At 39.8% G+C, this 12,214-nt stretch overlaps 1 pseudogene across 1 annotated transcript in view; it reads left to right on the top strand.

Moving 5' to 3' along the window:
• The first annotated feature begins 10,123 nt into the window (after positions 1-10,123).
• The window catches only part of LOC308278832 (RNA-binding protein EWS-like), a 96,469-nt pseudogene continuing 94,378 nt past the window's right edge, over positions 10,124-12,214 (top strand). Inside the window, exon 1 of the transcript in view lies at positions 10,124-10,351. The product of the transcript in view is annotated as an RNA-binding protein EWS-like (transcript). The remainder of the gene's footprint in view (positions 10,352-12,214) is intronic.

The raw sequence follows: 12,214 nt of genomic DNA on the forward strand, positions 1-12,214 counted from the left end.
TTTCCGGTACCCAGAGTGGATCTGTTCCGTCCTGTGGAAACACACAGACAGAGCCTCGGGCCCATGTGAGCACTGGATCAGGGCCCTTCCACTGACCTGTGAGTACATCCTTCCATTTTGCCATCTCCTGAGGAATCGCAGTAGATCCAAAGTGCCGGTCTGCAGCCGATTTACCATTGACATCCAGATTTAAAAAATTTAGAGTAAAAAGTGCCAATGATAATCGCTGTTTTGGTTTGAGATCCGCCCCTATTCCCCCTTTTTGTTTTATTAAACATTCTTTCAATGTGCGATGTGCACGTTCAACAACGCCTTGGCCCTGAGGATTATAAGGGAGACCATGTTTAAGCAGTATTCCCATCTGCTTGCAGAAAGATGTAAATTTTTGTGAGGTGTAAGCCGGGCCGTTATCGGTTTTAATCTCTTTAGGCGCATTCCATGCTGCCCAAGCCTCAAGGCAATGTGCAATAACATCATAGGCCCTTTCTCCTGCATGAGCGGAAGCATATATAATCCCAGAGGCCGTATCAATGGACACATGCACATACTTAACAGTGTCAAACTCAGGTATGTGAGTCACATCCATCTGCCATAAATGTAATGGAAGTAGGCCTCGCGGGCAAACACCAACAACCGGGGAAGGTATAAACGGTGCACAAGCACCGCAAGTCTTAACAATTTCACGGGCTTGGCTACGAGGGATAGCAAATTTAAGCTGCAAAGTTTTAGCATTTACATGGAATTGGTGATGAAACTCCTTTGCCCGTTGTAGCGGTGTAAGAAAGAAGATCATAGGCAACTTAGTGAGTTTGTCCACAATATCATTACCATGGGTAACCGGTCCAGGCAGACCCGTATGTGCCCTAACATGTTGTATATAAAAGGGATTATTTCTTTTCCAAATTAAGTGTTGAATGTCCGAGGCCAAACAATGGATTGGGGTCTGCGTAGATATTTGTCCCGCGCATTCCAAACTTTTAACTAATTCTACAGCATACGAGGAATCTGACAGCAAATTAAAAGAAAATGTATATGTTTTAAATACCTCTAAAATAATATGTAATTCAACTAGCTGAGGTGATCTATGCTCATATTGTATGACTATGGGGTCTTGGCCTTCAATTACAAAGGCTCCTAATCCTGTTTTGGATCCGTCTGTAAATATATTAGGAGCATGGGGTATCGGCTTATCTTTGGTTACGATGGGGAAGATTATAGGATGCTTTTCCACAAAATGCAATATAGGGTCTGAAGGCAAATGATTATCTATCTCCCCTACAAATGTGTAGCGTAATATGGCCCACTCATCTATGGTCGTCTGTAATGTTAATATTTGATGTTTACTATAAGGAATGATAAGCTTATCGGGGTTTTGGCCAAAGTGTTGAATGCATTGCTGGATAGCCATAGTAGCAACCTTAGCTACCATAGAGGGGTAATGTTCTATAATCCTTTGAGGGGAAATTTTAGGATGAATCCACAACAGAGGTCCTTGCTGCCACAAAACTCCAGTAGGTTGTAACTTAGTAGCTAATATACATGCCCAAATGGGATCCTCTGGTGATACACGTTTAAGGGAGGCCTTAGTCAAAGCCTGTTCAATTAATGTTAAGGCACTCCGAGCTTCAGGTGTCAGTGTTCGCGGGGAAGTCAATGAAGAATCCCCCATCAGGATCGTGTATAAGGGCTTCAACATATGATTGGGAATTCTTAAAGCAGGTCGAACCCAATTGATATCCCCTAGCAATTTTTGAAAATCATTTAATGTATGCAATTGGTCTGTGCGTATAATAACCTTTTGGGGCCTAATAAAACGGGGATAAAGAACATTTCCTAAAAATTGAATGACAGTGCCCTTTTGTATCTTTTCAGATGCTATTATCAGATTTCTACTCTCTAGAGTCTTGACAAGCATGCAAAATGCCTCTTCTAGTTGTTTTTCCTCTCCACAGGCTATCAAAATATCATCCATATAATGGCAGCACCGTACGCACGGAAATTCCTCTCTAACAGGTTGCAAAGCAACATCCACATACAATTGACATAGAGTAGGGCTGTTGGCCATACCCTGAGGAAGCACTTTCCACTCATATCTCTGATCAATTTGTTCGTGATTCACAGAGGGCACTGTAAAGGCAAAGCGTGGGGTATCCTGAACATGAAGAGGTATAGAGAAGAAGCAATCTTTTATATCTACTACTATAACAGGCCAAAATTGTGGGATAGCCGAAAGAAGAGGAAGACCATGTTGAACAGGTCCCATACTTTGCATTTGATCATTAATAGCTCGAAGATCATGCAATAATCTCCATTTTCCTGATTTCTTTTTTATTACAAATATGGGCGTGTTCCAGGGGGACGTGGAGGGCTGGATATGGCCTAATGCTAACTGTTCTTTGACTAACTCCTGAGCTGCCTCTACTTTTTGCCGGGGGAGGGGCCACTGGGAAACCCATATTGGATCCCCCGTTTTCCAAGTAATGGGAATTGTCTTCCCAGTGGCTACTTCCCAAAACCCAGGCCCCGGGCATCATTTTGTCCTTCATTAGGAACGGGGCTCTTGCGCCCTTGAAGATGTTCGCCCAGCCCGTATGACGGGTGAAAGCCCTGTTTTATAAGCATTTGTTGTGCTTGGGGGGAGTAGTCATTTTGTAAATGAAAACCCATATCCGAAAGTAAATCTCGTCCCCACAAGGAGACCGGAATTTCCAACTTATATGGTGTAAAAGTGCCAGAGTGCCTTTCCTGATCCTCCCAGTGGAGAGGCCTTGCACTGACATCAGGAGTTTGGACGTATCCCAGCCCTCTAAGCTGTGTGTCAGCCCTTTTTATAGGCCAAGCAGGCGGCCAATCTTTGGAAGCTATCACACTTGTATCTGCTCCTGTATCAAGTAACCCTAGAATAGATTTTCCTTCCACTTTTAAGGTAATTAAGGGTCGCTTCCCCATATCAAACGCAAGTGATATAATGTTAGTACCAGAGGAACCAAACCCCTTTTCCCCCCGTTGATTTTGCTTAGAGGGGAACAAAGAATGTAAACTGGGTAACACTAGTAACTGGGCTATTCTATCACCGGGAGAGATGGCCACAATTCCCCGGGGGGCAGAAATCATAACTTTTATAATCCCCTCATAATCTTGATCAATAACCCCGGGATGGGTGACGAGGCCTTTTAAGGTGGATGATGATCGTCCCAAAACCAAGCCCACGGTTTCTGGGGGTAATGGACCAGACATATCGGTTGGCATGACTTGAATTCCCATTCGAGGGGTTAATACCAACCGGGTGGTGGCACAGAGGTCCAATCCCGCTGAACCGGGAGTGGCTCTCCTGATTCCTTGGGTTGGTGCAGATTGGGCCATGGGGGTGTCTGGTCCGTCTCCATAGCACTGTACATTTGTTGGCCCCCATACTTGTAAGGGCCCTGAGGGGAAGGGCCCCGTTTCCCGTTTTTTGGCGGTTGACGGCCCTGTTCTGGCAAAGCATGAGAAGATAAAACATTGCCATCGATATCCTTCACAGATCGACACTCTGCGGTGGGATGCCTGCCTTTCCTGCAGCGTTTACATAAATCTGGCGGAGCTTGCTGTGGCGGGGCAGCACGTTTAGGGCAATCCCTCTTTAGGTGTCCCATCGCCCCGCAGGAAAAACAATTGCCCAACCGGGTATTATTGTTGTTCTTTTGCCGACCAGAGGCCTGCAAGATCGCAGCGGCTAACCCTGAATTTGTTAAAGGCCCACCAAGTTCTCTGCACAGTTTCATCCACACCTCTAAGCCTCTATTTTTATAGGGGTTTATGGCCTGTCTGCATTCTGAATTGCATTGTTCAAAAATAAGTTGTTTAACAAGAGGCATGGCTGCATCGACATCTCCAAATATTCGTCCAGCAGCCTCTATTATTCTGGCCACAAAATCAGCAAAAGGCTCGTTAGGCCCCTGAATTATTTTGGTAAGATTGCCCGATACCTCCCCTTTATTAGGAAGCCCTTTCCAGGCTCTAATGGCTAAATTATTTATTTGTTCGTATATCTGTTGAGGAAAACATGTTTGGTTATTTGCGAACTGTCCCTGCCCCAAGAGCATGTCTACATTCCAGGCAGGCTGCCCAGCGGCTTGATTGGCTGCCGCCTGTTCAGTTGCAAACTCGATCAAGAAAGCCTTCCAATCCAAGTACTGTCCTGGAGTCAGGGCCGCTCGGGCCAAATTTTGCCAATCTCCAGGAGTCATGGCATATCTGTGAATACTTTCCAGGATAGCCACAGTATACGCAGCATTTGTGCCGTATGTTCGCACTGACTCAGCAATATGTTTTACTAGTTTGTAATCTAAAGGCTCATGGTAACGAGGCCCTCCGCCCTGCGGCTGAAATACGGGAAAAGCTTGTCTAGCCATCAACACCTCCGGCTCCCTCCATACCTTTTCATGAAAGGAACGACCCCCGGTCGGTCTTATACGCTCGGGGGCCGAAGGATTATAGGGAGGAGGAAGGGACCCCTGGGAGGAATATGTATCCACGGTCATTTTGCTGACTTCCTTTTCTATGGCAACAAGTTCCTCATCCGATTCTCCCTCCCCATCCGAGCCCTGTTCGCTAGTGGGGTGAGAGGAAATAGATCGTTCCTCTTTTAGCTGATCTAGGGCAGCTTGCCCCTCCTGTACTAATGGTTTATAGCATTTTCGTTCTAGGCACGCTCGTATAAGGCGCCACAAAGGGTAGGTTCCTCCTGATACCAGATTGTCCTTCTCTGCCCGTTCTATGTCCTTACCTAGTTTATCCCAGCTCGACAGGGTTAAATTTCCCGAAACCGCAAACCAGGGAGCTGCCTCATCTACTTGGCTTAGAAAGTTTTGAATGGTCTTGTCTCTCAGTTTTAATCCCTTTCCATTTAATAGGGCTTTTACAGCCTTCTGTATCGGGTGTGAAGGGTTATTCCCCATAGCGACGCTCAGGACCAGCCTGAGAATCTAGTACAACCTCCTTTTGGAGCTCCCCTTTGTCCGTACGGAGTTGGGGAAATAATATTTTTACCTTTATAATCCTCTGTTCTCCAGAGCCTCCCAAATCCCGGGAGTACTTACCAGCCGGCTGCCTTGGGAGAGCGGAAGTTCTGATCGTCTGCAAAACGAAAGCTGCTTCGAATCCCCGTACGGGCCACCAAATGGCGGACGCCCTGTAATGCACGACACTCGAGACGATCTTCTTCAAGCTCTTTATTGCCCCAAGCTGTTACATCTTCTTCCTTCCCCCCAAGCCCTTCGCGCCCCGCTTATATGCATCCATCAGCCAATCATGACGGCGATCACGCGGACATCGCCTGATTCTCTAACCACCCATTGGCCGGATGCCGATGGCATGACCTGTTCCCGTGCACACCACGCTCTAGTCGTTGGACTGCGCATGTCTTGTTTACAACTTTGGTGCCTCTCCGTACTTCCGTTCAGCGCCATCTTAGAAAAGTCCGCCAGCAAACAAGGGTGGGGCTCGCCACAGCCAACATCATATTAAATGGGAAAAAAACTTTTAAGAATTTTCCCTAAAAAGAGAAACAAGATAAGGATATCCATTATCACCACTTCTCTTCATTATAGTACTTGAGACTCTAGCCAGAACAATAAGGCAATAAAAGGAAATCAAAGGAGTACAAATAGAAAAAGAAGAACTTAATCTTTTGCTATTTACAGGTTACAAGATACTACACTTAGAGGAACCAACAATCTCAACCAAAAGGCTTATAGAACTGGTCAACAAATTCAGCAAAGTGTCTGGATACATAATCAATCTTTAAAAAATTAGAATCTTTTCTGTATACCAACCTTAAATCTACTGAAAAAGAAATCTAGAAAATGCTTCCACTCAGGATTTCCCACAGAAAAGTTAGTACATCTTTAGTTAAGCCTTTTCTAATGGTAGGCCAATTTTATTTCAGTAAACAAAATTTTAATTCCACACAGAAACTACCAGAAATCCATTTGTATTAGAACGGTATACCTATCTGATTTAAATTAAAATTAAGTTAAGCACTTCTCTGCACCCAAAGTCAAACAATTTCTAAAAATGTGTGTTTGTGTTGTATTCATTGTCATATTTTGTTATTGAATGCTGTATTTCTCGCTTTATTTCTTGTGACTTTCTCTGCTCTACTATGATGTCAAGCAACCAAATTCATATTCACTCCTAAACTAAATCTCCACCCTATTTTTTGTCCTTTTTGGCTTTTTATTTAAGCATAAAGTTTTGAATACTGAAGATTTTGAAGCAATTTAACCACCAAGGCATGAATTTAAATTATCATGTTAAAAATTTTATTCACATTTATTTTCTAGAAAAAAATCCTCTGTGTTAGCCCACATTATTAAATTCTTTCTTTCCTCCTATTTTATAAATTGGTTGAAGGGAGTGATATTTGAAACCCTAAAGGATATGTTTGTGAGAATTTCATTATGCAATATGTATAAAATTCATTGAATACATTCTAATAACATTAGCAACTATAATTATTTAGAATAAAATTTTTTTTTCTGTGACTTGATTTTTATCATAAAACTTGATTCTTATCCTGACACTGATTTTCCATCAAGTTTTCTTTTTCATTTTACCAATTACTTCCTCTGACTTTTTGAAACTTATCTGTATATTTCCTTATTATGTGTGACAATCTTCTGAAAGAATAAAATATGTTATGTCAGATGTTACTTTGTGAAGTCAAATTTCACAATTATTTTTAGAAATAATTGTTTTCCTCAGATTACTCATTTATTACCATATCACATTTTAAGAATTTATTATTCATTGACTAAAGAATCTCAATTTCTGTATTAAATAAATCTAACATAACTTTTCATTCTGAAAGCAAAAGACTGGATCAAATTCTCTTTGGAGTACTTGAAATTTACCAACTTTATGACATAAGCTGAAATAATAGTAATACTTAGTATGATTAATGCTGTTGCTAGGATGTGAGAGAGTCTTGTTTTCTAGGTGCTTAGTTACCTCCCCAAAGTAGTGTGGCATTTTTAATTCTTATCAGAACTGGTGACAATATAGAGAGTATATCAAATTTAGAGTAAAAAAATGTGGGTTTGTTCAGTCTTTACCTTTGACTCTTAAACAAATTGCTGGGATAGATTTTGGATATTTAGTCATTATCATGTGAACATTTTCTTAATGACTCTTGAAAAGTTATTTAGGTCAAGGAGTTGAGAGGAATTTAAACCCTCTGTAAAGAAGATATCTAGGCTTGTTAGTTGTGAGCTAGCTGGTAGGATGGGAAGGCGAGAGCAGAATTTTACTACTCCATGCATAATATGTCAAATAATAATTATGACATATTTTCAAAGCCTTCAATGATTAAATTATACCCAAATATCTTCAGCGAATAGCTTTAGATATGTCTAGGCTTGAGAAGGTCAATAGGTTAATTCATGTATTTTAAAGATTGAGATACTCAGCAGCCTAGGACCCTCACTTCATTGATGAAAACAATGTGGTTTTACTGCTTGCATCACCTGAAGGGAAATTATATTTTTATTTTAATGGGAAAAGACCAAATCTTGGCTTCTGCCTTGTATGTTAATAAGGATTTTATGAGATAAAGATAGATATGGATCCAAGTCCCATACATTGGTTGGATATTTGAAAAGTTTAGGACTGAATAGATTTTATCACAAAGAAAAATTCTCAAAACCATTTTTCTTAAACAGATATTACACCATTTTAAGAAGAAAATTTAAAGCAGCTTTGTTTGGATTTAAAGTCCTACTTTTATGTCTGGACATAATCATTTCTGTCTGAAAAAAACATTCACCTGTAAGACCCTGGCTTAAAATTATTACTTGGATCCTGCAGCTTTCTCCTCCCAAATTCGTTCCAATGCACAGCTGAATACTTCCTGTGATGGTTTCCATTTAGGCATCTATTCAGGTCAGTTTGGTTAACTTATTCCTGACAGGAAGGATAGAACCATTTTATAGAATACTGCATGCAGCATTCATTCTAATTTTTCTTTAAATGACTGTAGATATTTCTTCTCTTATGTAATATCAGTTCATTTTAAAGTGAAATGTGAAGATTTATAGGTCTCTTTGAAAGAAATATTATCCATGAATTCTAAATCAATAAATACTTCACTAGAGAATATAACAGAATGAAGAAGAAATCTTTTTGATAGTAAATGGATATGTTTGACCAAAGGAGGGTGTTCAAAATGTTGAGCCTATAACTGAGGTATTTGCATGATAATGCTATGAACTTCTACAGATTGATGTTTAGACTAGATTATAAAGCCTCATTTGAGTGCAGAATATTAATTTATGAATTGTAGAGATATTCTTGGAATGTGCACTAGAATATAAAATTTCACATAGGTTAAATCTGCAAATGTTCCATGCTCTTCAATTCTCCCTTTTAAACATAAAATTTTATGAAGTAATATAATTATCTTTCTTTCATGTAATCACAGATGGCTTTGACTGTAAAGTTCTGGTATATTACAATTTATTTCACTACAGGTGGTTATGGAAAAAACAATCATTTCTGAGTGCAATAAATATGTAAAACTCAAGACTTTAGTGATCACTGTACCTCTCATTACATAACAAGTACAACAACCCCCTCCAACTCCACAAATTGCAAATGTCTAGGAACCCTAGTGAAGGAAAAAGGAGATCCCGGTCCTTTCTCCATCCTTATTAATGTAAATAGATATTCAGATGTCAACCTCCAGGTTGTTGGTGCCTAGTTAAGATGAGAATTGTTTGCTCATAAAAAGTAACTGATGAATAGTAAGTCATAAAAGCACCCCCACAAAAAACTACCAATAGGTTGTACCAGCAAATAAGTCTGTCACCTTATTTTATTTTTTTACAAAGAAATACAATACTATATCTCCGAGGAATAAAATTAGATCTTTTTTTTTTGCAGGTCTGGGGATGGAACCCAGGGGTATTTGACCTCCAGGCTACACCCCCAGCCCTATTTTTTAATTCCTTATTTTGAAACTGTGTCTCACTGAGTTGCAGAGGGCCTTATTACGTAGCTGAGGCTGTTCACAAACCTCGATATTCCGGTCTCAGCCTCCCGAATGCTGGGATTACAAGCTTGCGCGACCAAGCCCAACTAAAATTAGATCTTGACCATTCAATTCTGGCCATTTAACTTCTAAAATCAAGCATTTTGTTTTTTTAATTGTATATAAATATAATAAAATTATACTTAAGATTAAGGATACTTGAAAAGTTTCCCCCAGGTTCCACCCCACTCCTTCCCTTTTCTTTACATGATATTGAATTTATCATTGACAATATTGTACATTTGAAGTATTTCCTTCATTAAATCTTCCTCCCATAGACACACACACATCCTATCCCTAGACCTCCTTTTTCATTTCGTTGGAGTTTCTACTTCTTTATCTAGAAACTTCTTGTACCTCAATTTCTCCCTGGCCTTCACAGATGAGAGACTACACTTTCTATGACTGGTTAATCTTGTTTAGCACATTATTCTCCAGTTTCATCCATTTTTCTACAAATTGCATAATTTTGTTCTTTCTTATGGCTGAGTTAAATTCTACCATCTGTATACCCCACAAATTTGTAACCTATTCTGCTGATGGTCACCTAGGTTGTTGCAATAATTTGGCTATTTTAAGTTGTGTTGATATAAACATGGATATACAGACAACCAGGAATATGGTGACTGAAAGAAGCAGCACATCTCAGTAATGGTGACACTCAATCTCTATCACTGTGAAAACAGCATATTGACAAGAGAAGAAAAATATTGAACAAAGCAAGAAAAAATTGAAAAGCAGGGGAAAAAAGCCAGAAAACAAAACAAGGAACAGAAAAGTGTGCTACCCACCTTCTTTGGGGAACTGCTATGGCCATGGGGACCAGAGTGGTGCCATCTTGCCTTACCAGGCTGGTACTGTTGGCACTCCAGCTTCCAGAAAATGCCAGCCGTAAAAGTCAATGACTTGATGTGAAACAAGCAGCCATAGCTTATTGAAATTGTAAGCAGTCACTTTCTTGCCCCATGATCCACAGAGATTTAACTGTGCAGACTCCAAGCTAAAACTTGCAGAAGGGGCAGCTGAGCCCACCTCATCCTACAGACGTCCAGAATGTCCCTCAACAACAACATAAGTGAACTAGTCTTTCCCACAGTAGACCACCAAAAATGTCTGCAGATATTTGCATTGCAAACATTAGACTCCAAGATCATAGACTTTGTGGTTCATCCTGGTGAAGATGGGGGTAGACCACATCTGCTTTCTGACACAGCAGAGACACAGATTAGACAGTTGCCAATCAGGCAAAAAGGCCTAAAGTTCACAGGGCACAGCACCCAAGTATAGCCTCTAGAGATCGCCACAGAACCCCCAGTTGTGGTGACAAGAGAGAAGCCAGATCAACTCAACCTTATCTGTGGAGAATGTGGACCCCTACGTACACACTGGGTCTAGTCCCAAAAGTATCCACCACCTACGTAGACAGGTGCAGGATCAGGGCCTGTGAAAATCTTGGAGACCAGCATGTACACAGATCAGGCTCCAATGACATCAGCTGCCTACATAGACAGAGAGACACACAAAAATAAGACACTGTGTAGAGCTTAGAGACCCAGACATACACCAGGAGAGGCAACAGTGGCATTCAGTGCCTTCAGAGACAGACAGATACACCAGGCCAGGATTTCTTTTTTTTTTTTTCTTTTCTTTTCTTTTTTGTCCGTGGGTCTGGAGATGTAACCCAGGGGCATTCGACCACCAAGCTACAGCCCCTGCCCTATTTTTTATTCTTTATTTTGAAACCCGGTCTCACTGATTTGCAGAGGGCCTCACTAAGTAGCTGAGGCTGTCCATAAACTGCGATCCTCTGGTCTCCAAGATTTCAATAATTGTTGGGGACAAAAACTTGAGGTTACAGACTGACATCATTGTTATAAATTACACAGCAAATGAGAACACTTTGAATAAGCTCTAGAATCTAATATGAAACTTAAACAGCTGAAAGAATACACACAGAACAAGGACTACAGAGGATAAGAGTGCTTTGTAATGATATATTTGTAGATTTGTTGTCATTTTTTGGGTATGTGTGTGTACTCGCTTGTTTTCTTTCTTCCCCATTCCTTCTACAAGCTTCTTCCCTCTTTCATACCTATTATCTTCTCTTTGTTCCTTTTTAATTTTTTTCTTTTCCTTGTCTTATATTAAATCCATTTTATACAATATACCTAAATACTCTACATTAGTTATTATAATCCTCCTATATATTCACTACGTCTAATCTCTACTATATATTTTCATACTACCCTGAAACTCTCATTCTATTGAACCCTATCTGCTACCTTACCCTATTTTTGCACAATTATTTCAGCTCCTTTCTCTTCACTCAAATGTCACCACTGAATACAACACACAATTTGCTTTTGTGTACAAAAGATGACACCTACAGATTGAGAGAAAGCTAAAAAAATAGATACAAATTTAAGAAACCTAAAATTATGAGAAGAAAGAATAGCAGAAAGGCAATGAGCTCCAAAACTCCCACAATATCAGAACCTGGAAAAATAGAATTGCAGAGAACACAAAAAGAAATAATAAGATTTTTTTGCAGGTCTGGGGATGAAACCCTGGGGCATTATAATACCCCTGCCCTATTTTATTATTCTTTATTTTGAAACAGAGTCTCACTAAGTTGCAGAGGGCCTTACTAAATAGCTGAGGCTGTCCTTGAACTACGATCCTCTGGTCTCAGCCTCTCAAATGCTGGGATTACAAGCATGCATCACCATGCCTGGTTGAAATAATAAGAATTTTAATAGTTGAAATGATTAAAATTTATGAAAAAATTTAGAGAGAGCCTGAAAGGAATAAAAAACAAACAAAGATCTGACATCCTGAACTGAAATCAGAAAGAAGTTCTGAAGAAAATGAAGAATACTATCATTGAAGTGAAGGTATCAATACAAACTATAAACAGTAGAGTAGACTACATGGAAAATAGAATATCACTCTTAGAAGATGATAACTCCAAAAATGAAGATATAGTATATAATATAGAAAAAAACAATTTGATAGCTTGAATTGGACATTGAAGAGATATAGGTCAATTTTAAAAGAGCTAACCTAAAAATAATAGACATATAAGAGGGAATAGAAGCTGAAACCAAAGGGATTAACATTCTTTTCAAAGACAAAATACCAGAA

This window comes from Muscardinus avellanarius (assembly GCF_963383645.1).
Source record: "Muscardinus avellanarius genome assembly, chromosome: X".
Taxonomy (NCBI): domain Eukaryota; kingdom Metazoa; phylum Chordata; class Mammalia; order Rodentia; family Gliridae; genus Muscardinus; species Muscardinus avellanarius.